Source organism: Lissotriton helveticus, chromosome 4_2 (assembly GCF_964261635.1).
Source record: "Lissotriton helveticus chromosome 4_2, aLisHel1.1, whole genome shotgun sequence".
Classification (NCBI taxonomy): Eukaryota; Metazoa; Chordata; class Amphibia; order Caudata; family Salamandridae; genus Lissotriton; species Lissotriton helveticus.
The window spans coordinates 7,920,502-7,944,424 of record NC_136064.1 but is presented as its reverse complement, the minus strand read 5'-3'; the positions used below and the strand labels follow the sequence as shown (position 1 = coordinate 7,944,424).

Sequence of the window (23,923 nt, the reverse complement as noted above, 5' to 3'; positions counted from 1 at the left end):
TGGGTGCTGTGCCGCCAAGGATTGAAGAGCTATACAATGACGACATGCATGGAGTGGAGTGCTTTTGAATGGAGTGGTATTGTGTGGCGTGGATTGTTGTCTGGAGTGGTGTTGAGTGGCACTGAGTGGAGTGGCATTGTGTGGCATGGCGTGGCCTTGTGTGGCATGACGTGACCTTGTGCAGAGTGGAGTGGCTTTATGTGACATGGAGTGCCTTTATGTGAAATGAAGTGCCATCGTGTGGAGTAGAGTTAAGTGGCCTTTTGTAGACTGGAGTGGCATTGTATGGCATGGAGTGGCCTTGTGTGGCATCTAGTGTTGTGGCATTAGGTGGAGTGGCATTGTGTGGAGTTGAGTGGCGTGGAGTGGCTTTGAGTGGAGTGGATTAGAAGAGTGGAGTGGCATTGTGTGATGTGAAGTAGACAAGTGGCATTGTGTGCATTGGCGTGCAGTTCCATTATGTGGCTTAGCGTGGCATGGAGTGGCCTTGTGGCTGTGGACTGGATTGGCATTGTGTGGAGTGGAGTTGCATAATGTGACATAACATGGAGTGGCATTGTGTGATGTGGAAGGAAGTGACTGAGTGGAGTGGCATTGTGTGGCATGGAGTGGCATTATGTAGTGGCAGTGTCTGGCGTGTATTATAGTGCCATGTAGTAGAGTGGAATGGTATAGTGTGGCATTAATTGGAGTGGTATTGCATGAAGTAGAGTGGAGCGGCATTGCAGGGAGTAGAGTACAGTTGCATGGGGAGGACTGGCATTATGTGGCGTGGAGTGAAGTGGCATTGTGTGGCTTGGAGTGGCATTGTGTGTTGTGGCATGGAGGAGTGTTATTGTGTTTAATGGAGTGTTATTGTATGGAATGTAGTAGAGTGGAGCGGTATTGTGTGGCGTGGAATGGCATTGCAGGGAGTAGATTGGCATGGAATGGACTGGCAATATGTGGAGTGGAGTGAAGTGGCATTGTGTGCTGTAGAGTGGCATTGTGTGTAGTGAAGTGGCATTGTGTGGCATGGAGTGGAGTGGAGTGACATTGTGTGGAGTGTTATTGTGTGGAATGGCATTGTGCGGCATGGAGTAGCATTGTCTGGAGTGGCTTTGTGTGGGTGACATTGTAAGGTAGGAAAAGCAGCCAGAGTATCCACTGGAGTTTGTCTATACCATTGCAAAGACTTGTGCTATAAAAATGAATTTCTAATTCAACATCTTACCAATTATCTCAATCTATAATCTATGTAAACATTTGATGTCCTTGATCTGATGCAGCAGCTTTATAGTATGCACAACACATCTTCTATGCTAGGAAAACAGCACAACTCCAGGAACATTCCTTATGGTGCCAAACTCACGATCGTGCCTTTTCAAAACCTGAAAGCCGGCCTTACCATTACCTTTTACAAAAACGGCATTGTCATGATCCAAGCACCAGACATGGATCTCAATAAATTTGCTGACTACTTCTCCATCCTCAAGAAACAAGTACTACTCTCCTCCACTCACCCTATGGGCCTGCCGTCGTTCCCTGGCTCCTGTCACCGCTCCGGCTCACTCAGCTCCAATTCCAAGGGTAAAGACCTCATATCTAGACCTACTAATGCTGCTGTCACTCCCCTTTCCTCCCCCTCTTTCCCTCCCATGAGTTGGGTTGGTGCGAATCTTCTCTATGTGCTTCCCAATGGGTTCCCCAATCAGGTCAAATTCAGAGACAATATCTCCCCTAGTGCTGTTAGAGAACATCCCTCCGCTCCCCCGGCCTCTAGCATTCATCAATAACTGAACACCGCCGCTCCCGTTTCCGATCCTTGCTTCTCACCTTCTCGCTTAGTAAATAACAATCACCTCACCCTCTGCTCACCTAATCTTCCCCTCAACAGTCCCGGAACCCCCCCACTGAGCTCGCCTAGCCCTCCTCTCACCCTTCCTCCCAGTAACCAAGCCTTAGGGGTGTTGAGCTCCCCCGCCTGGCCTCCTGCTCATGCCGCCAGACACTGTCCTGACTGTCTGGTCCCTTCCCTGCAACTACTACCTACACCTTTAGACCTTGAAACCCTGAACACCAGAGCATCCATCATAGTTCAGAAAATCCTGGAATCCTTATTAGATTTGAAGAACATCCTCACTGAACACTCTATGGCTACCCTCAAGCTCTCTCCCAACTCAGTCTTTTCCCCGCTCCCCATACCCACCCTCCAACCCATGCAGCTGGCCAGCAGACACCTTCACCCTTGCAAACATACCAACTACCTCTTGGAGGAGGAAACCCTAGCCCTCCTCTCATCCTACAGGACCTTCCCCGGCGCCCCGAACCCCCGACAAGAGAGTCGATTACCTGATTCCCACGGTCTCAATCAGCACCAATAGATCATCATCTACTGTAATAGAGGTGTAAACTGCAACAACGTAACACAATTACCCGTATCCTCCCCTTCTTACAACATTTGTCCCGATGCTCCACTCTCTGGCCTACTTCTTAACTGCAGTTCAGCTGTGAGACATGCCTCTGACATCGCCGCCCTCATCCTAGCCATAAACCTGATGTAGCTATCCTAACCGAGTCTTGGCTCAACAAATCTTCATCTCCTTACCTTGATTTACTGGTCCCAACACATTATAACATCGTTAGACTTGATAGCCAAACAAAAAAAGAGGGAGGCTTTGCATGCATTTACCGCTCAGACCTCCTTGTCACAGAACTCCATGCAGACCCCAAGGACACCGGCAAATATCTTGCACGCTCCATTTGTAACAACACTACTCAGTTATGCAAATTGCACATCTTCTACCACGTCACAGGCAAGAACACCTTCATGGATCTCCTTAATCTGCACTGGAATGACCCCAATGACTCCCAAGTCAATGCCGTCTAAGTCTTACTTGCTGAACAATCACTCACCCAGTCCTGCTCCCTTCCAACCCACTCAAAAGGCTCCATTTTGGAGTGGATCATCGCTAAGGCATCAGCGGTCAGGCGGAACTCAATAGATCCATGCGACTGGTCAGACCACCATGCCATCACCTTCCAAATACCTGACTACCTCAAGAAAAGACCTGGAGGACCGGTGAAACCGAAACGTTGGCTCAGAGAAACTAAGAACCTTGACCTGGAAAGCTGACTGCTCGCTACTAGAATGAACTACCCCCCACCCCCACAAATCTATCTAAGGTCAATGACCTCACAGTCACTACAACTCGACTATGTCCAACATTTTGGATGATCTGGCCCCGTTAAAGCTCAAAAGGTCCAAAACAAAGACAAAAGCTCCTGGTTCAGCAGTCCCCTCAATAGCGAAAGGAGAGCTCTCTGACTTAACAGAAAGAAATTGGAAACCGCACCCCTCAGCCCCCCACTTCAACTTCTCTGCCTAGCCAGAAATACTTAGAACAAGAACATCCTCAGATCCAAAAAAGAGTTCTTTAGATCAGAACTGGAAAACGCCAAGAACAGTCCCCGGAAACTCTTTGAAATAGTCAAACTTCAATCAAACAAACTAGCTAAGTCATCCAAAGTAACTAAAAAATACCTAATAACCTGTGCTGAGTTCTCCTCCTTATCAACCAAAATTAACTCTCTAGGTGACTAACTTAATGCTACCTCAAACATCCCTCCTCTTTTTACCGGGACCCATCTCTCCTCTCTTCCTCCCCTGGCAGCACCCAGGAATAAAGTTCACTGGTCCAACTTCGATCTATATGATGACCATTCCATCTCGAAAATTCTTTCCTCCTTAAAACCGAGCACCCACTTCAACGACCCTCTCCCCGCCAACTGCTTGGCAGCAACCTCTCTACTCATTGTTGCCATTTCGACTACTATCATCAATGCTTCCCTTCTTCAAGGGTCTATACCTGACTCCCTGAAAACCCGGCAAGTCATCCCCATCCTAAAAAAACCCACTCTGAATCCTGCAATTCCAGACCGCTTCAGACCAATTTCCAATATTCCTCTTTTTGCAAAAGTCCTGGAGAAATGTGTGGAGCTACAACTAAGCCAACATATCGCTAATATCAACTTGCTTGACAAAATCTAATCAGGGTTCAGGCCTGGGCATAGCACTGAAACCACTATTCGTCACATCGTGGATGGTGCTCTCCAAGCCCTTGACCAAGGCAATACCCGTCTCTTGATCCTTCTGGATCTTTCCTTGGCATTCGACACAGTCAACCATGAGAAACTTCTTGAACGCCTCTGTTAGACCTGGCACTATTGGCATGGGTCTCCCTTCCCTTTTTAGGTCGAGCTATTTATAGCTCTGAACTATTGCAGGGGAAACAACACTCTTGAACAAGCGGATTCCTCCCAATGCATGTTGTCTACTGAAGCGTGACGCTTCGCCAGGCGCGCGCTTGGCCTCACACCCCATCCCCATATGCTTGTTTGCCTCCCAAGCTGCTCTCCCGCCCCCGCCATGAGACTTCAAAGCAATGCGCTGCTCTGAAGTGATTGTTTTTCACGCGCTCTGCAGGTCACCATTTGCCGCTAGCGCTTTCATCCCTATCACTCCAGAGTGTTGAAATCCCTTGGTGACTTCTGGGGACTGACATAATGTCTGGTATGCACCTTATCCATAGCGGCAATAGTGAGACTACATGCTCACAATGTATTATCAAAACCAATTTTTTCTTACTTTCAGAACGCAATTTCGGGAGTTATCGACAACTCTCTGCTCTAAATTTGAGGACCACTTTTGTCGATCTATTATATCCCGCAGGATATAAGATTCACGGGTCTGCCACATGCCAACCGGACACCCATGCTCGTTCCCTCCCACTCGCTCGCTCCCCCGCCCCCCACCCCCATCCGAAGTTCTCGTGATGACTGCTCCACCATTCTAAGCCTCTTTTTTCCAAACTTGGCCCACAAACATGGAACTCCCTTCCAATCCAGCTACGTGATGGAACTAATCACAAAAGCTTTCGCAAACTCCTGAAAACGTGGCTTTTCCAAAACGAGTGAATCCACTGTGAATCCCTCTCTTACACCTGCTGGCACTGTGAGACCTACGGGTGATACATGCGCCTAAGAAATATCAATACATACATACATACAATTTAAAATATTTTAACAAACTACTACTCCGTACTTGTTTGCAAACATTTCACTACAACTTTAGGGTCCATTACGTACGTAGTATCACTATTCACAAAACTAGCGTTATTTGTTTGCAGCTGCTGTCCTCTTATTAAGCCACTTTGCTATGTCCCCCATCACACTACAAGTTCGTATCTCTTTCCTACCTTTATTAGGCGTCTCATTTCATAGCTTCGTATCCAACTACTGTGCGTTTCACACAATCCTTTTACGAGCATTGTGTGCGCTTTTTTTGCTAACGTTCGTTTTTAATCAACCTTGTATGTCTCCTTATGGCCGAGCCGCACTTCTACAATTCCTCATGTTACCTCATTGTTTAATCTGCAGCCATAATGAACTCATCATACATTTTATGTGTAAATGTATGTTCTCGTGTCACCAGAGCGCATAAACATTTATTCTTGCGAATTGTTATTTGCGAAATGTCATTTGCAGTTTACTTTACGTAGTACTCATTCACATTCCTCATGGGCTCCGCTTAACTGGACAGCAAAAAGTGTATTATCAAAACCAATTTTTTCTAACTTTCAGAACACAATTTCGGGAATTATCCACAACTCTCTGCTCTAAATTTGAGGACCACTTTTGTCGAGCTGTTATATCCCGTAAGGTATAAGATTCACGGGTCTGCCACATGGCAGCCGGACACCCATGCTCGTTCCCTCCCACTCGCTCGCTCCCCCGCGCCCCCACCCCCATTCGAAGTTATCGTGATGACTGCTCCACCATTCTAAGCCTCTTTTAAAATATTTTAACAAACTACTACTCCGTACTTGTTTGCAAACATTTCACTACAACTTTAGGGTCCATTACGTACGTAGTATCACTATTCACAAAACTAGCGTTATTTGTTTGCAGCTGCTGTCCTCTTATTAAGCCACTTTGCTATGTCCCCCATCACACTACAGGTTCGTATCTCTTTCCTACCTTTATTAGGCGTCTCATTTTATTATAGCTTCGTATCCAACTAGTGTGCGTTTCACACAATCCTTTTACGAGCATTGTGTGCGCTTTTTTTGCTAACGGTCGTTTTTAATCAACCTTGTATGTCTCCTCACGGCAGAGCCGCACTTCTACAATTCCTCATATTACCTCATTGTTTTACGATGCATGCGAGCTTAATCTGCAGCCATAATGAACTCATCATGCATTTTATGTATAAATGTATGTTCTCGTGTCACCAGAGCACCACAGCACCACTCAATGCCAGAGCACCACTCAATGCCAGAGCACCACTCAATGCCAGAGCACCACTCAGCGCCACAGCATCACTCAACGCCACAGCATCACTCAACGCCACGGCATCACTCAACGCCACGGCATCACTCAACGCCACGGCATCACTCAACGCCACGGCATCACTCAACGCCACGGCATCACTCAACGCCACGGCATCACTCAACGCCACGGCATCACTCAACGCCACGGCATCACTCAACGCCACGGCATCACTCAACGCCACGGCATCACTCAACGCCACGGCATCACTCAACGCCACGGCATCACTCAACGCCACGGCATCACTCAACGCCACGGCATCACTCAACGCCACGGCATCACTCAACGCCACAGCATCATTCAGCACCACTGAAGGCCACAGCATCACTCAGCACCACTGAAGGCCACAGCATCACTCAGCACCACTGAAGGCCACAGCATCACTCAGCACCACTGAAGGCCACAGCATCACTCAGCACCACTGAAGGCCACAGCATCACTCAGCAACATTGAACGCCACAGCATCACTCTGTGCAACCATTCAACAACAACTGGTTCTAATATGTTCTCTCAATGTTTCAAGATTTATTACAAATGTTACAAAAAGATGTTAATATTTCACTTCTGTTCTTGGATTTTCATCACAATAAAATACAATGAACATAATCTACCCAAAAGTTATTTACAAAAATGTAAGCTATTGCCATTATAAATTACAATAACTTTTATTTAAGTATTAATTATTAAAAAAAAATAAAAGCAATTGTTATTTGTAACATTAATACATCTAAGTCATGTAAATACAACACATATTGCATTACAAATGCTATAGGTGTCACGTTTGCGAAAGTTAAAAATATTGGCATTGTAAATGACAAAGCTATTAATTACGCTATTTTCAAAACCAACACATAAATAAAATATTTGTCATTTACAATATCAATAGATCAAACTTTCCTAATGCGAGACCTATTGCATTGCAAATGCTTGTTTGCTGTTGCCTCCTGTGTTTTTGCCATATGTTTTGCTGGTCTAGATGCTTTCTGCACGGCACCACTTCTATTCAGTGCCACAGTGCAAGTTCTCCCTATGTTAAAGTGATGTAATGGATTAGTGACTCCATGATTGGCTTATTTGGTTTACTTGTCAGACCCTAGTACAGTGCACCGCGTGTGCCCAGGGCCTGTAAATCAAATGCTGCTGGTGGGCTTGAAGCACTGTTTGTGCCACCCACCGGAGCAGCATGTAACCTATGGCTCAGCCCTGCCATTGCAGAGCCTGTGTGCAGCCTGGGGCTGCTATGTTAACTTGGTAAGTGCACCCCCTTGCCAGTCCCTAAACATTCCCTAGTCCTAACTGACTCAGGGAACTAGGTACAAATTCGAGTTTAGTATGCCTGAATTCAGAATGATAAAATACATCTTCTAGTTAAGTTGCTTTTAACATTCTGTGTTTAAAAATACCACTTTTAGAAAGTAGGTATTTTCTTGCCTAACCATCCAAGCCTGCCTCTGCTAAGTTGTGTATTCCATGTCTGGTTTGTGAGTGACAGGGGCTGGGGTGGCTCCAGGAGACAGGGTGAGTCAGCACAAGGCTGAATATACCTATCTGCATGAGGAGTGATGAGAGGAGTAGCACCTGGGCTTGAATAGGGCTGTGCCTGCCTTCCACAATGCTGGCTCCACCTCCTGTGGTGTGCCTGATGACGCGGGCCCACACTGACAAAGAGAGAAGTTGTGCACTGGCAAAATGCACCCAGAACTGGTTTGGACTAGGTACAGACACTCTCTGCCTTCAGCGACAATGGATTTATGAGTATAAAAAGGGGGACCCCGACCCCAGAACTTTAGATCACTACTGGGAATCGAGACAAACCCTTTGCTGAGGAAAAGATCCGGAGAAGCTGAAGGAGGAGACTAACCCTGTGCTGTGTGTTAGGGGGTTGGCCTGCAGTGGTTGCTTTGAGGTATCGGGTTCTGTCAGGCCTACATACTCTGCAAAAACTCTCGAACACTATATAATGGAAATTGGCATGGAAACTGGAAATGCAAAAGACAAGTTTATTAGGACCCCATGGGGTGGTGGTACATTCCTACAGCACCCTTCGGCAATGCAAGAAGTATCACCCCGAACATCGGTGTGCGACCTCTTTTATACAGTTTAACAGCAATAAAAAAGGTAGGCGGTATACATTTAAACAGTTTTAGGTACATATAAGGACATTTTGGAACACAGCCAGCATGTGGGAGGGGCTTAATACCACTGGTCAGTTTGGGGAACATTCCTAAGGAGTGACCACTCGCTAGTCCAGAGATCAGATGTACGCATGCGCAAGACTGACCATTGCTAAAAATAGCCTGTTGCTGGGCAGGGTAAAAGTTCATTGGTATGGAGGAAGGACGAAAGGGCATGCTGACCACGAGGCCGCATGTTTGTGGTAATGGAAGCCATCAAATACAAAATGGCCCCCGAACATTTGGTCAAGTTAACAGAAAAAGCTTGTGTAGCTGAGCTAAACGCTAACTGAGGTACTGCCAAATTACGACAGACGGCCCTTTTAGCGTTTAGCTGAAGCTACCTCATAATGGAAGTAATCCGGATGTTCATCGTCAATATCAATCATCATAATTTTCATTACTTCGGCATTACTCATTTGTAAATTTTTTAGCAATACCTCGTTTGGATGGGATACAAGCAGTAATACATACAGAGCCTAAGGTAGGACCACATTGAATACATAAACAACAGAAGAAGAATATCCCAATAATCACGCATAGAACCGTTAACAGTTTCCAACCCCATGTACAGAGCAGAGTCCAAAACCAACCAGAAAAGGTCCAAGTACCATTGTCAGGGTGAACTTCAGCAGCAATTTTGTGCAATTTGGAAATGGCATCATACACAGATGGCGAATTATCAGGGACATAAACACAACTACTTCCGATGATACGACATGCACCCCCACGATCAGCTAACACTACGTCCAGAACCATTCGGTTCTGAAGCGTAACAATTCTCGTAATCTGGAGTTCTTCAGTTCTATTCCCTAAAGCAGAGGCAGTTTCATTAGCAACTGCTTCCACAACACGTGTTAGCCGCCTTATTTTCCTGCTGTTTAAAGCAGCACCGACAAAAGAGAACAGACCTAAATTAAAATCTACATATTGCTGTAGTGAGGTATCTGTTTGGTCAACGTCATCAATGTCCAATGTTCTCTTAACTGTGTTCAATAAAAAATCGTGATACAATACAAAATCATTATGGTACATAAGCGGGGCAATAAACACAGGGGGTAATACAAAAGATATATAACATGTGCCTAACCATCCAAGAGGAAGACGATGATAACCTTTATTGCCACAAATAAAATAAGTGTTTCGTGAGGCCACAAAAGAAATACCATTGGGTGTATCGAATGTGAGAGTAGTATTGCATTCACTCCTCCCTACCGGAATTGTTCCTTTATTTCTAACGCAAAGATCTGCTTTTGTATCAATAACTGTAATCACATGTAAACTAGACATATTTATAAGTCTCTGATTAGTGAAGATACGAGGTGTAGATACATTGTCCGGTCAATATTCTTCCCACTCGAATTTAGTTCCTTCTGCTTGTGGATAGCCATCTCGATCGTTGTAACAGACCATGTTCAATCGGAAAAGCAGTCCACCTTTTGTTGGCCATCTTAAGGTAAAGAGAAGAGTGTACCAAGCATTACACGAATCATTGTGAGAAAAGGGAAGAGGAATAAGCGGAGTTCCTCCTTTTTTCTGATGTCCAGGCAACATCCCACATACCCAACAATTGGAGGTATTTGTCATATTTTGTGTATGGTGTAAAATTTGAATGAAACTGTTATTCAAGTAAGTCTGTCTATGTCTTTCTTCATGATAGGGCAAAGTAAAATGGAAATGTTTGGATGGAATTGGAGTGGTAGGCAGTAAATATTCCCGTGCAGGAAACAGTCTTTCTATAGTCCAAGCTATTACTGCGATTACCACTATTGTCGTAGCAAAAAACACTGCACCCAAAATTCTTCTATTTCTCAATGTCATAGGTGCCATAGTACAAAGAACAAAGTCTCAAAAACCAACTAAAAAATAAAAATATAGTGCTGAGAACCGAGGCTGCCGCTGGTTTCTTCTCCGAGATTCAAGACGGGTGTCGCTACACTGGGCAGAACTGATCCCCCCCCCTTGATATTCCCGGCTTCCGTTTTCACAAACCTCGGAACGGTTACTAACCAGTCACGAAAAATACAAAAAATATTATTTCCTTGGCCGCAGATTGTACTTCACTCCACCAGAAACAGTGTGGTCCGGGAAGGCTCCCTCCGACTCATGAGACGTAACAGCTGGGCTCCTCTCCGCGTCCAAGATGTCTCGGTAGTCAGACAACACAGTAGGGTTCACCAGATCCGGAGAGACACGTCGGCAGTGCGTTGAATGTATCCACCGTTTCTTATTCGTGACGCGCACAGCCGTTCGCGTTGCCAGCAGTACCTGTTCAGGGCCACGCCACCTCGGCTCCAAACTGCTGGATCTCTCAAACACTCGGATCATGACATGATCGCCAGGACGAAGATTGTGAGCCTCTCCAATGGAATTGTCGGGGAGCGCTTCTCGAACCTGTTGATGAATAGAAAGTAAATCATTTGTTAATCGTGCCAAATAATCGTTCATCATTATACAAGGCACATCATGTATCAAACGAGGCTTTGGAACTCCCCAAATATTCATAGGCCTTCCGAACACCACTTCATAGGGTGTGAGGCCAGATCGGGAATGTGGCACTGATCTAATAGACAGCAATGCCAAAGGCAAAGCGTCTGGTCATTTCAAAGACGTGGATGCCACGGTCTTCGCTAACTTCAGCTTCAGAGTCGCATTGTACCTCTCTACCAGACCTGCTGACTGCGGATGGAATACAGCATGAAATTTTGGCTTAATTCCCAATCCTTTCAGGACATGCTCCACTACTTTCCCAACAAAATGAGGACCATTATCATTCCACAAAAATTTACAAACACCATAACGCGAGAAGTGCTCTTTGAGTAACATCTTAGCTGTTGTCAATGTTGTATTATCCTTCGTAGGGTAGGCCTCAATCCATTTACTGAAGGCACACACCACCACTAGGACATATTTGAGTTTATTACAGCGCTCAAGCTGGATGTAATCCATCTGCAGTACTTCGAATGGTGCAGTAGGTGGAACAAACCCTCCTTTAGGAGTATAGGTCCCTTTAGCAGGATTGTACTGTAGGCATATCAGACAGGTCTGCACTACTCTCCTAGCCGTGCTGGCAATCTCAGGATGCTCCCAAACTCGTGTAAGCAATTTAGTAATTGCAAGAGCTCCAACATGTGCCAGCCCATGTGTCATTTGAACCATTGCTTGCAAGTAAGCAGCAGGCAGTTTCCATTTCTCCATGTCTTTGCTTCTCCAACAACCCTCATCATCCAGTACTCCCTCTGTTGCCCATGTTGCGAGTTCTACTTCAGATGCTGACTTCTGTATGTCTAGAATTTCTTCTCTAGCATCATGCCATCGCTCAGCTTGTGATCTCACCACATACATAGGGGAGTCATTTTGCAACATGGCAGTCTCTCTCGCTATGCGGCCTGCAAAAGCATTTCCTTGCCCTATTTTGTCCGTCACTTTCTTATGTGCACTACATTTGATTATCGCAACCTTCTTTGGACATAATAGTGCATTCAGGAGGTCACATACCAACTCTCCGTACATGATGTGTCTTCCGTGTGAGGTCATAAACCCTCGTTCCTTCCAGAGTAGGCCAAAATCGTGCACTACTCCAAAAGCGTAACGGCTGTCTGTATAGATATTCACACTTAGACCAGTACTTAACTCACATGCTTTCGTTAAGGCTATCAGTTCAGCTGCTTGGGCCGATTTTTGCGGTATTCGTGCTGTTTCTACCACTGTTTTAAGTGTCGTGATCGCATAGGCCGCGGAAGCCGTACCATCTGGCAACCTCACACACGATCCATCAACCCACAGTTCCCCGTCTACATTTGGAAGTGGCGTGTCCTGTAAATCGACACGACCCTTTGTTTGTTCGTCAGTCAGAAAAACACAGTCATGTTGTTCTTCCTCCTGGGTCTCAGTAACAGGATATGGCAATAAAGTAGCAGGGTTCAGATTGGCGCACCTCTTCAATGTAATGTGTGGCGCCAACAGTGTTAACTCGTATCCCGTTAAACGGGCACTGGTTAGATGCTGCGTTTTCGTTTGGTTCAATAGCGCATCTACCGCATGGGGAACTAACACCAACAATTTGTGCGACAAGACTATTCCCTCACTCTGCCGTATAGCTACTGCTGTTGCTGCAACTGCTCGAAAGCATCCAGGCAGTCCTCGAGCCACAGGATCGAGTACCGCTGAAAAATATGCGCAAGGCCTCTGTTTGTCTCTGTGAAACTGTACTAAGACTGACAATGCACACCCATCCTTCTCATGTACATACAGTGTAAAGAGCTTTGTATAATCTGGTGTACCTAACACTGGTGCAGAACAAAGAGCTTGTCTCAATTGCTCAAAAGCATTCTGACATTCATCCGTCCATTCAAGGGGGATTGGTGCAGTTTTGGACAGCAATGCTAACAAAGGTTTTACAATGTACGAAAATCCTAGTATCCATTGCCTACAAAAGGACGTCAAACCTATTAAAGCGCGAACATCCTTCTGAGTGCAATGGACTGGTGTATCTAAAATTGCTTGAATTCGATCTGATGTTAATGCACGTCCCTCCTTAGACAAAAGATGACCGAGGTAGGTCACCTTTGGTCTACAATATTGTAACTTTTTTCGTGAAACCTTGTGATTATGTTTAGCAAGAAAAGAAAGTAAGGAGAGTGTACTCTCCTCGCATTGCTCCTGTGTGTCTGCCGCGAGCAAAATGTCGTCGACATATTGGATAAGAGCCACCACAGACTGCAAATCAAAAGAATCAAGCTGTCTTTTCAAAGCCTGGCTGTAAATGCTAGGACTTTCTGTATATCCTTGAGGAACTCGACAAAATCTATAAGATTTATTATTCAGTGTAAAACCGAACAAGTATCGACTGTCAGGATGAATGGGGATCGAAAAGAAAGCATTTTTCAAATCGATCACCGTAAATGTAGTAGATGTGGGTGGAACCAAAGTAAGTAAGGTGGTAATGTCAGACACTACTGGATACTGGGGTACAACTATCTTATTAATTTCCCTTAAATCAATAATGAAACGATAAATCTTAGTATCTGTATCTTTCTTTAGGATCGGAAGAATTGGACTGTTGCAAACATTGTAGGGAACTTCCTCTACCACCCCTGCCAGTATCAAATCATTCACAATGTGTGTTAAAGCTATTTCGCCTTCTCTGGAGATCTTGTACTGAGGAACACGAGGCAAAATCGCTCCCTCCTTTACAGTAATGCGTACAGGAGGAATAATCATTTGACCCACATCAGTATCGGAAGTAGCCCATAAAGTGCTAGGAAGGGAAGTTAACGCATCGGCCTCCTGCATGAGGCACGATCTCTCAATTTCTGGGTAGTTCTCATTCAAAATAACCCGCACCCCTTCAGGGGCACAGCGTATTGTTGCACGAAAATGCTTTAGCATATCAAGTCCCATAATATTATCTGGTGTATTTGGAGATAATAGAAACGGACATGGAGCAGTGAATTTATCAACGTGAAATGTAAGGGGTTGAGACAATGGGCTTAAAGAAGGTTTTCCATCTAATCCTATTGCAGTAATTGTTTCGCCAGACAGGGGAGCCCTTGGAACCAAGTGTTTGGACAGAGTGCTACGAGTAGCTCCTGTGTCAACCAGACACTGATCAGTAGAACCCAAAACATGTGCTGATATATATGGACCCCTTTGATTGACTGGTACTTCAACCGATTCCACACCCCATCCTACGCAATCCTATGCATATCTATTGTCCTGAGACTCAGTATTCTCTCCTTCAGCTATCTGATATTGATTTCGCCGATCAAAAGTATTACGTTCAACCTGACCACGACCCCTCTCTTCAAACCTACCATGATCATTCGCTCCACCTCTCGGTCCTGAATAACTATTCCGTGACCTTCCACTTCCTCGACCCCTCTGACTACGCTGTTCACGAAGTACCGGACAATCTGCATCCCAATGTCCAAACTGCTTACAGTATGCACACTGATCCTCAGAAATGTCAGAACGAGGGGGAGACGCAACATACAATCCTAGTCTACCCCTATCATTCCCTCTCGATTGCGTAGCATAAACCTGAGCCAACATCTCCCTCGTCTTTAAGTCCTTCGCTTTCTTATCACTACTTTCTTTAGCCTCCAATTCCTGTCGTTCATAATACTGAGCCATAGTTAATAAAGAAGCGGACGTTGCAGTGGTCCATGAACTTTCACTAGCTTTTAATCGTTTTGCAATCTCCGGTAGGAGATTAGCCACATACTTGTCTACGAACAAGTGCCTGCCCGTGTCCTCTGTTAATAATTAACCACTGTAATCATGGAATGCTTCCTCAAAACGGGAAAAGAAATCAGAGACCGATTCGTCAGACTTCTGTTTACAAGACGCCAATACTGTCCAATCAATTTTCTTAGGGGGAACAAGCGTTTTTAATTTATTCAATATAGCTGTTGGTAAATCTAAAATAAATTGACACGGCTTGCATGCAGGTTCCCTATCTGAATCAGCTCTAGCTATGTCCTTCCACTCTGCACCTAAAATCGCTCGATCATCAAACTTACGAATCGCCCTCCACATATCAGGAGGCAATATCAATCCAAAGAAAAGATCAATGTCGACTAACGTCATGATGCACGAAGAAATAGCACCCTCCACACCTTCATAGAAAGCTGCTGGATTTTTACGGGGGTCAGGCAAAGCATTCTTAAGTGCCATAACATCTGCTCTATTCCATGGTGTATAAACCCAATTATATATAAAATAGCCCTTTGCATCTTTAGACATCTTATCATCATCCGTACCATCCCCTTTAGGAGGGACATACAAAGGTGCAGCTTCCCGCATAGGCATAACATTAACCGCAACACTCTTATCTGATCCATAGATAGGGCACTCTCTGGAATTTTCCGTTGATCCAGACGCTGATGGATCCGATACCTTTTTCGCCGCTCGCAATCGTGTCGCCTCATCCCGTAGCAGAATCAACCGCCGGAAAAATTTGTCCGCCTCGGTAAGAACCAAAATACCTTTACGAAAATTCTCACGACCAACTGATATATCTTTAGGTTCCAACTCAGGAGATTGCTTCCTAAACCGTTCAACAACCTCATCTGCAAAATGATCTAAAAAATATAATCGTTCCTTATCAGACCACTTACTCATAAGATCATCAACCCCTGAAACAGTTATAGCATTGACATTAAGTTTACGAGCAACCGAACGCAATTCCGTCATACGCTCGGTAGGTAACCTGGTACGCTGTTTATCCTGATTATCCTCGTCCGATTCCTCATCCGGAGCCGTAGGCTGAACATACGGAGGCGGGCAACGATCTAACAATGAAAAATCATCTAATTCATTAGTAAGGACGGATAAAGAGGACGTCGAATAGGAAACTGACAATTAATTTGCAAATTACGTTCTCGACTCTCTTTCTGTTCCTGCAATTCCTTCTCCTGCAGCTGTAAAGCTTTATCCCGAGCAGCCTTTCGCTGCTCTTTGTCCGCCAAGGCTTCTTCACGCTTCATTCGTTCACGCACCGCTTTCTCCCACATACGCACACAATCAAACATATCCTGTCTAGACCTGCCCTGAAACAAACATTGTTCCACATACTGAACTTTTCGTAGGTCAAATGACCCATGTAGTGGCCATTGCAATTCACGATCAGTTTTGGTATATCTGTGCCATAATGTGCTATACATAATGGGCGGAAGGCCACATTTAATGTACATTTCGCGTTTAGGAGTTCCCTCTGGGGGAGCCGGCTGAGATTCATTTAATCGATAATTGGTACCATTTCCAAAGCAGCACATTCCTCGGAGTGTGCTGAGAACAGGCATGTTCAAAATATCACGAAAACGCGATATTACCACAAATGGCACTTAAATGTACTTTTACGCACCTTGTGCCGTTCAAACAAATTCAAAATCAGAGAAATATCCCTACATGCCTGCCTATGTGAGGTGCACTCCACATATAATTCAAATCATAGGTCCAAACGTTAGCTAACTCATACAAATTCAAATTCAAAAAGCCACAGTAAGTGTCAATAGACTACCTTACCAAACATAAGCTTACCAAATATTTTCAAAAGTGTCCAGATTCCAACTGCCAAGTTCCGTAACCGAATCAACCAAACGGGCACTACACGACAAGCCAAACGAGCAGGATCTCAGTCGAGGACCGGCGCCACCTGGAAGGTCAGATCAGAAGGAAAGGAAAAAACACCGTGGGTGCCAAGACTCTGGTCACTCAGTGGCAGCGTACGTGTCCATAGCGAGTTTCTAATCCTTTGTCGTGACCTCTCCTTCGGGCATCCGAATCGCCGATGAGTCCCTTCGTGGTCGCCAATTGAGGTATCGGGTTCTGTCAGGCCTACATACTCTGCAAAAACTCTCGAACACCATATAATGGAAATTGGCACGGAAACTGGAAATGCAAAAGACAAGTTTATTAGGACCCCATGGGGTGGTGGTACATTCCTACAGCACCCTTCGGCAATGCAAGAAGTATCACCCCGAACATCGGTGTGCGACCTCTTTTATACAGTTTAACAGCAATAAAAGGGTAGGCGGTATACATTTAAACAGTTTTAGGTACATATAAGGACATTTTGGAACACAGCCAGCATGTGGGAGGGGCTTAATACCACTGGTCAGTTTGGGGAACATTCCTAAGGAGTGACCACTCGCTAGTCCAGAGATCAGATGTACGCATGCGCGAGACTGACCATTGCTAAAAATAGCCTGTTGCTGGGCAGGGTAAAAGTTCATTGGTATGGAGGAAGGACGAAAGGGCATGCTGACCACGAGGCCGCATGTTTGTGGTAATGGAAGCCATCACATACAAAATGGCCCCCGAACATTTGGTCAAGTTAACAGAAAAAGCTCGTGTAGCTGAGCTAAACGCTAACTGAGGTACTGCCAAATTACGACAGCTTCATTGACAAAGAAAGGAGAAAAAGGACTGAGTGTGCTTTCATCATCTTGAAGAAGAATCTCCAATGGCTTGAACTGTGCTTGCCTCCTGCTGAAGTCTCAGGGATACAAGACTTCACCCCCAGCTCCCCCTGAATTCCCTTGCTGGGAATTGAAGTGCCTGCTGTTGTGCTGGGCCTTCTGATAGACCGTGTGTCGCTGGAAGCTGGAAGCACAACCCAATGATGAGAAGTATGTCGTTGCCACTGCATTGGCGAGTAAGCATACAGCTGCTGCCACCATCGCATCGCCAAAGCACGTCGCATTACTCGAGAAGCGTGCTGCCTCCGCAGAGGTCGCAGGGCCTGTCACGGTTCAGATGGTCACTGTATCGCTGCACGGCCGTCGGGCGTGCATGCATCGCATCTACGTTGACGCACCGTAAGCAAGACGCCATTTTGTCGCATTGCACCAGAGCATCATCGCAACAGATAGCAGTAAGAAACGGACACAACACCTCTCCACACAGTAAGGAAGTGAGCATCAACTCCCCTGCGCAGCAGTAAGGAACAGACGCATCTACTCTCCTGAGTGTAAGGAACCAACGCATCACCTTCCCAGCGACTCTTTTGTTTGCTTTGCGTTACGCATCTCAGGTACTGTGAGAGTAAAGTGCCGCATTTACATCTAAAGTGAACTAAGCTATTCCTACCATTTTAAGGACTTATTTGGATTACAGTATTGTGGATTTTTGTCGTTTGGTCTTGTGTTAGTCTAGTAAAGATTACTTATTTTTCTAAACTTGTGTGGTGTCCATCTGTAGTGTTTTCCCTGTATTACAGTATGTGTTCACAAATGCTTTACACACTGCCTCTGAGATAAGCCTGTCTGCTCATGCCAAGCTACCAAGAGTGGGAGCAGGGGTTATTTTAGAAGTGTAGCCTCTTACCCTGATTAGCAGCAAGGGACCCTATTTGGTCAAAGCTACCTACCTCTGCCAAATAGAGACCCCCAATTCTAACAGCCTCGAACACAGGATGGGTCTAGGAGGTACCGTCATCAAATGGTTTGGTTCCTTTCTCCAGAACCACACCCAGAGATTCTTAGTCAACAGCAACCTATCTGCGCCTTCCCCGATATCTATTAGTGTCCCTCAAGGCTCTACTCTGTCCCCTATCCTCTTCAATCTCTACCTTGAACCATTAGCTGAAATTCTTCACACGGCCAACATCTCCTTCCATATGTACGCCGATCAAAATCTCTTCTCTAGAGGAGATTACCTATCTGAATGGCGCCCTGAAACTGACTGTTCAATGGCTCGCCAACAGCCAGCTTAAACTGAATGGCCAAAAAACTGAGTTCCTTCTCACCCCCTCCCCCACCCCCCTTACAAAACTCCAATGACATCCCGGAATGGATTAACTCGATCACAGCACTTAACTGCACACCGACCATAGTGGATTCTGCTAAATCTCTTGGTAGAACTTTGGACAGCAACCTGAATATGCATGAACCCAGCAACTCGATGGCCAAAACTGCCAGGTTCCACCTGACCTACTTGAGAAAACTAAAACCCTTCCTTGAAACTGCGGGCCTAAAACCTGCAGTTCATGCGTTAGTCATCCCCAGAATTGAATACAGCTGCTCAGACAAGGGCGTAGGCTCGTGATTGTCTCAGTTAGAAATTAACATTTATAAAAACCTTGGAAATTCACAGTAAAAAAACATAGGTTTCAGGGACGTTATGGTTAGAAATTAGCATCTCCTCCATTTTAGGAGTTGCAGCCTACCTGTGCCCCAGATTGCAGTGAGCAGAGTCCAGGAAGTGGTAAGGAGGCAGACTAGTGCTGTCCCTTTCCTAAAAAAGTTTAAAAAACGATTTTCCCTACCTGTGATTGCATCTTCTTTTTTCTTTCTTTTTAAATTTCTTTAACTGTCTTTGCCTGTGGTTGTTACAGTTTACAACTGTAGTTTTAACCTGTCAGTGATTGCTCAATTTATCACATGTTTTTGTGTTTAAACCTGTGGTTTTTCCTGCCCGTGACTGCTTACATTTAATCTGTTGAATTGTGGGATTTGCAGTCCAAACTCTAGTTTTTCCCTCTCATTCCCCGTGACTATTAGTTTTTCCCTCCAAACGTCTCCTTTGCTCTGTGCTAAGACCTGTATGTTAAGCAGTGCACCCCCAGCGACCATTTTGTGTTAACAAGTAAGTGAAACCAGCCCTCCCACTGTGCACTTTGTTTTTTGACCTGGAGAGGGAGTAAAGTTTTATACAAATAGTGTTGTTAGAGGACAAGTTTGTTAGGGCCTTACCTGCAGAAGTCCAAGGTGTGGATTGAGCTGGTCTGTCTCCCTGGAGATTTCTGAATAGAGGAGCAGCTCCCAACTCCCTGGCCATCATATAGTCTGATATTGTTTGGTACCTGTGTACACTGATTCATCGTTGTATCTGATGTTTCTGTTGGATTAGGGTTAGTGTCCTCATGGGTTGGGCATTTGAGGGTTCTGATTGGTTTCTGGGTCTGTGATTCAATCAATGTAGGGTTGGGACTAGGGCTAGGGTTAGGATTTCTATTGAAAGTAGGGACTAGTGCTTCCTGTGTTATTGGTTGTTGGGACTAGAGTGGGACTAGGGCTAGGGTTAGGCGTTTAATTGGAAGTAGCGATTAGGGCTTATGGTGTGATTGGTTGTTGGACTAGGTGTGGGATTAAGAGTAGGGTTAGGCTTTCTATTGGAAGTAGGGACGAGGGCTTTCTGTGCCATTGGTTGCTTGGACTAGGTTTGAGACTACTGGTAGGGCTAGGGCCTCTATTGGACATAGCAATCAGGGATTTTGAAACTGATTGGGTGCTTGGACTAGGGCTAAGATTGGCTGTAAGGTCCTCATCTCCTATTAGTTCTAGAATTTAGGGCTAGTCCTGTAATTGGATAGTGTTAGGGCACCCATTGGCTTAAGGGGTCACCTGACTACTAGGGCTATAAACGGCCAAGCCTTAGGGCGTCGTAGCTAAGGGTGGAGAGGACAAGGGTGAATGCCTGTTTGAGCCTGTTCGAGATTGGTTGGGACCAGAGCCAGGAATGCTGCCCATTTTCCCATTCATTAATACCCACCCTATGTATTTGTCCCTCTGTATATAAGCATTTATTTTCATTATAGATATGTGCCTATCTTTGTGTATTGCTTTGTATAAACATGTATAATAATTATGTTGTTATAAAAACAAAAACAAAAGAAAAAAAAAATCATCTTTGGACTATATGTACTTGCTTCCATTGTGTATCGATGTACCTCCATGTACTTGAATCTGTGTGTCTGTTACTTTTCTCCTGAAAAAGCATATCCAATGCACTACCCTATTTCTCATCCTCTACCTCGATCAGTATCCTTAATCTGCATATACTTACCTCTTTATTGCATCTATATACTTTCAAATTACTTATGGATCTATACATTTATACTTTCTTCTAATTTAGCATTTCCAAAGTACTACCCTATTTCTCAGCCTATACTTCTCTCAATATATCTTCTAGACCAACTGTCTGACTCATCTAAAACTTCTTTCTACTACTCTTTCCAATTCACTGCCCTATCTCTCACCCTATACATCTATCAGTACATCCTCTACACCCACTCTCTCATTTATCCCAAAACCCATACCACTACTATGTTCCCCAAAATAACCCTTTCTTGACTCTCTCCTACTCTACTCCTCCCTGCATCATCCGACACCTCTTTTACTTTACTGATCCCCGAAAACAAACCTTTCTAAACTCTTCCCTCTGACTCTTCCCCTAAAAAAATCATTTTTACTCATTCAAAAGCCTCCTCCTAATTCTATGACCTAAAAAAAAAATCCTTCACTCTTCTATCCCTCCACTATCCTTTTCAATCAAAATACCAGACTAGCATGTTCACTTCTCCAATTCCATATTCCAATATTCTGATTCACCACTAATCCTTTATGGGTTCCAGAGTAGTGTACTACTCGCCAAAAAAGCATTTCAACACCTCATCAGGGTTACAAGCGCTTTATAAATGCAAACCTTTTTTCCTTTTTTTACCGGTCCCCAACCCTTTTCAATCCAAATAACTGACTAACATATCCACCACTCCAATTACTTCATATTTCAATATACTAATGTTCAACACTAATCCATTATGGGTTCCGAAGCAGCCTGCTACTCGCCAGAAAAGCTCTTCAACACCCCATCAGGGGTAACAGGCGCTGTATCAATGCAAACCTTTCTTTCCCTTCTATCCCCCCGCTATCCTTCTCTCTCCAAATGACTGACTAATATCCACCACTCAAATTAATTTCATATTTCACCATACTAATTCACCACTAATCCTTTATGGGTTTGTGGAGTAGCGTGCTACTCGCCAAAAAAAGCGCTTCAACACCCCATCAGGGGTTAGAAGCGCTATATAAATACAAACCTTCTTTCCTCTTGTATCCTTCGGCTATCCTTCCGAATCCAAATAACTGACTAACATATCCACCACTTAAAATGTACTTGCGTGTTTCACTATACTAATTCAACACTAATCCTCTATGGGTCCCGGAGTAGTGTGCTACTCGCTGAAAAAGCGCTTTGACGCCTCGTCAGGGGTAGTAAGCGATATACAAATGCAATTACAATACAATACAATACAATTAGAGAACCATAAAAGTTAGCTAAGACTTGCTGGAGACAGACAATACTATTTAATTGCTTCTGACCAGAATGGAGTCGCAGAACGCTACCAAATATCACAACACATACCAAGTTGTAAGCTCTAGTGGCCGGATGTTCCGGCCACAGACACTGCTGGTGTGTATGTGTGGGAAGGAAGGGAAGGTGCAGGGGGGAGAGGGGGTGGTACAGGAAAATACCCTAGAGTATAGCACCGAGTCCTCGACCATCACCGAGGGCTTTCCTGCCGAGCAGTTGCATTCCAGGGAGGCTTCTCTGCCAAACCACACATTAGCCACGTAGTCTTAATGAAAATAATGTAGACATGGAATCTAGTACATGAGCTTTGCATGCACAACATGAAGCTTATTCAGTGCAGTCAGTCAATCACTTTCACATGTAGTATTTTAAAGCAGCTAATGTTGCAGTCAAGATGCTGATTATAGCGTGACACCACAAGCAGGATGTCCTTTTGGCACATGCAGACTCAACGAAACAGGCATTAACTATTGCTATCGACGAGACAGAAGCTCTTTCTAGGAGCTCCTGAGGGAAGGGATAGCCATTGGCTTAAATCCCTGTTAATCCCAGCACATCGGCCCCACCAAACAACAGGAACGAATGAAGATAGAGCACATACAGAGATCAAAAAAACAAAGACATTTTCTTAGTCGGACCTGTACCTCTAATAGCACAAGGAACTTTGGATGAGACGTTCCTCGGTGCAGACCCTGCCTGACGGACCCGGACCGCGGGGCTGGTTCAGCTGCCTCGTCCGAATCTTGGGCTGCAGGAGAGAGGCGGACGCTGACTGCACTTTTCCAAGCCGGGTGCCATCTGCATCGGCCCGTGGACCTGGAGTCGGGTTGGGCCGCGTCGACTTCGCATGTGATTGTTTTTTGTGGATTGTCTCAGGAGTTTTGTTGCCGTCGTGCACTAGCCTGTCTGAGCGGAGTCCGCGCATGGGAACCTCCACGGAGCCGGCACCCGCGAGGGATCTGTGGCGTGAGCACTGGAACCGAGAGTCAGCCATCGAGAGCCCACACCTGCGCTAGAGCAGCAGCGCGTGAAGAAGAGCCAGGAGTCGGCGCCCGCAGAGAGCCCACACCCGCGCGGGAATTGCAGCCGATCACCGGAGCTGGGAGTCGGCGCCTGGGAGCCTGCAAAGAGCCCACACCCACACCCACACCCACACCTCTCACCTCGTGACCTCACCATCGGCGAGAGAGCAGATACATCCCCTTGCTGGATGAGCAATAAGGTACTGTTCCACCTCCCAGCTGCAAGCATATTCTCGAAATACCGGAGGGCCAAGCATTCATTGCGCCCCCCGACTTCATATATCATATATCAATCCTAGTGATTTGCTGCAATATTCCTAGCCATTACGACTCGGTTGAATGAGCCTGAATAATCCTTACAACCTAATCAAAGGAAGGTTCACTCACATAGACAGAGGACTAACTGATACAGCAAACCCGAGTTACCATCTAAGTAATAGGAAAAGGACTCGATCTGAACAGTTTCAATGGTTAGACAAAGGACTTGATCTAGATAGCCTAGCTGCATGGAAAGAGAAATAGGACCAATCGACAAATGTACCCCTTCACCAGGCAAACTAGCAGCCATCTTGGAACGACCAATACATTAGGCATTCACCCAGGAAGATAATCTCGGATTGATTAATCCTCAGAACTACTAGACCCCTTATGAGGCGCTGTAACAAATAGGGAGGCCCATTACCTCACATATGCCCTGTTTAGATCCCTTCCCACTCCAAACGCCTAACTATTTGACCTTCCCACCCCCCCAACAATCGG

The 23,923-nt window shown here is 45.2% G+C and overlaps 1 protein-coding gene across 3 annotated transcripts in view; it reads left to right on the top strand.

Annotated features, from left to right (window-relative positions):
- The window catches only part of MTMR8 (myotubularin related protein 8), a 511,753-nt gene that overhangs the window by 178,946 nt on the left and 308,884 nt on the right, over window positions 1-23,923 (top strand). The gene's annotated exons all lie outside the window — the stretch shown is intronic.